The sequence below is a fragment of the Macrobrachium nipponense genome, chromosome 13 (assembly GCF_015104395.2).
Source record: "Macrobrachium nipponense isolate FS-2020 chromosome 13, ASM1510439v2, whole genome shotgun sequence".
In the NCBI taxonomy this organism is placed as follows: domain Eukaryota; kingdom Metazoa; phylum Arthropoda; class Malacostraca; order Decapoda; family Palaemonidae; genus Macrobrachium; species Macrobrachium nipponense.
The window spans coordinates 11,861,806-11,864,305 of NC_087206.1; the positions used below are offsets into that span (position 1 = coordinate 11,861,806).

The 2,500-nt window shown below is 35.3% G+C and overlaps 2 protein-coding genes across 2 annotated transcripts in view; one reads left to right on the forward strand and one right to left on the reverse strand.

The window, feature by feature from the left end:
* The window catches only part of LOC135225647 (proton-coupled zinc antiporter SLC30A2-like), an 89,546-nt gene that overhangs the window by 61,132 nt on the left and 25,914 nt on the right, over positions 1 to 2,500 (reverse strand).
* LOC135225648 (uncharacterized) overlaps positions 1 to 2,500 on the forward strand; it is a 112,854-nt gene that overhangs the window by 5,411 nt on the left and 104,943 nt on the right. The gene's annotated exons all lie outside the window — the stretch shown is intronic.

A 2,500-nucleotide genomic window follows, 5' to 3' on the forward strand; every position in this document is an offset into this window, starting at 1 on the left:
CAACTACGCATGGTATCATGTTTTGTGTATATATCACCTTTATTCAGGTTTATACTTACACAATGCTGTATGTATATAAATTTATATGTTGTAATTACATGCAAGCTTCGGCATAGCCACGTAGTTACGAACTTACTCGTCTCTGACGTAAGGTGTAATGATTACAAGAAATAAGAAATTACCTTTGTCATTTTGTGATGGGAAGCACTGATTTCAGTAAAATAGATGATATAAGTAATTCAGATTCAACAACATTTATAATGATCATTAATAAATGCTTTCGTTTGGTTCATCGACACAGAATATCTCTTGTTCTCGCAGAAATCTTATGATTAATGTCGACCGAAAAGATAATGGAATACTTCCATGTGCCACTCGTTTCCTTGAAAGTCTATCTGCGACCATTAGTATTGATATTTCATCCTGAATGTAGTCCACGAGATTTAAATTTACAAAAATTACTCCCTCAGTCGTAATAAATCTAGACAATTACCTTATGATGTCCCACGACAAGTTTTTTTTTTTAACATATCACACCCGTGTATCGAACTCTAAAGTCAACATGCACGCAAAGATTAGAGAGAGAGAGAGAGAGAGAGAGAGAGAGAGAGAGAGAAGAAGCATTTCAGACGCAAATCACTGGAGAAGGCAAGTAAAAGCATCGCCTCCTTACTAATTCACAAACAGTACTACATTCGCTGGAACCTTCATATACTCGTATAATTCCTTACACGCCTCACACCCTCCCCAAACGAAGAGAGAGAGAGAGAGAGAGAAAAAAAAAGTGAAATGCCCCAAGACCCATCACTTGTTATTCCTTCCATAATCAAGTAACGCATGAATGCTGCGAGGGGAACCGTACCCTCGCATGCCAGAAACGGAAATTAGATTTCAGCAGCTCTCAACTCGCACAGACGTTTTTCTAGCGCCATTTTGTTTTTCGCGACCGTAGAAAGGGACATTTTGGATATATTGCTCAAGGAGGTATTTCCTTCTGTTCGAATGCGTAGGTCGGACTCTTCTTTTTATTGATTTATGATGATGGAAATAACTAATGGGGCAAGAAGTACTCATCATATGCCTTATTTTCCAGTACCATTGGTATGGAGAAAGTTGTGGCTTGCTTATTTGTAACACCCTTATAACAACACGAGTCAGATTGTAGATCAACTGGTTAGTGATCTGATGAGCCCTTTAATTATTGCTAAGAAAACGTCCTGGCACGGTGACTAAATTATACAAAAATACATACACTTACACACATATACTACACACACACACATATATATATATATATATATGATATATATATATATATTATATATATATATGGGTAGATTATTTATATATAAACTGTATATATGCATGTTTAAGTCGATAGTATAATAAATATAAAATATAAATATATATATTATATATATAATATATTATATATATATATATATATATATATATATAATATGAATATATATAATAATATATATGTGTGTGTGTGTGTGTGTGTGTGTGTGTGTGTGTGTGTGTGTAGACTTGTCTATTTCAAAGGAAACACCTCTATATCTTTAGCGCTTCAAGTACCGATCAGCCGAGACTTTCCCTCAGAAATTAACTGTAACAAAATAGACCTCCCGAGTCTCCGCGAACTTCAGCAGACGCATCGAGAAGAGACGAATCCATGAAACAGATAACTCGCTAATGAAGAGAACCAGAGATGAACACAGGAGAGAGAGAGAGAGAGAGGAAGAATGTCAAAGAGATCCCATTAGGCCGATCTTTATGAGACAGGCCCAGTGATTTATTGGCGTTAATCTGGCGTCGCAACTCAAGTCTTCAGAGATACTTGAAGAACCTCCGAGTGGAAATTCATTTTCAGAATATAAAGACGCGTGTGATAAGGGGTTTAATGGTGGTCTTAATGTGCGGAGGAGGAATGTGAACGGCGAAATATTTGAGAATTTTATTTCGTTATTGCTTGGTGCCAGTGAGTGACCATTTCTCAAAGGTTGTTATTAGCGTCTCTGCTTTAGGTAATTGTTAGTCTTAGGCATACTCTCATGTATCAATTATTGTAGTTACAGAAGCTCTTATGATTTTATAGAGATGGCTCTAAGAATTTGGACATAAAATATTTGTAATTCCATTAGAGCACATACACTCTATCATTCGTCTTCGACATAAAAAAAAAAACTCGTTGAGGTCGATCTTAATGACATGGGAGTGACATATATGGTGCATTTATGTAAATATGTACGAGCTATGCACAATGCTTATAAAATTCAACTCAGGTACTCAAAATTTCACAGGATTTAATCTTGGAGATTATCGAAAATAAATTCCCGAAGAGGTTAAAGTAGACTGGGTCTTATTTAAATTCTGTACATTGGTATTTTCATTGATAGGAAGTTAATTGATTTATTGAGGCGTAATTTTTAATATTGATTCTTTCTAGTAATTATGGCCTGACCATTCTATATGATGACTTCATCATATAGAATAACCT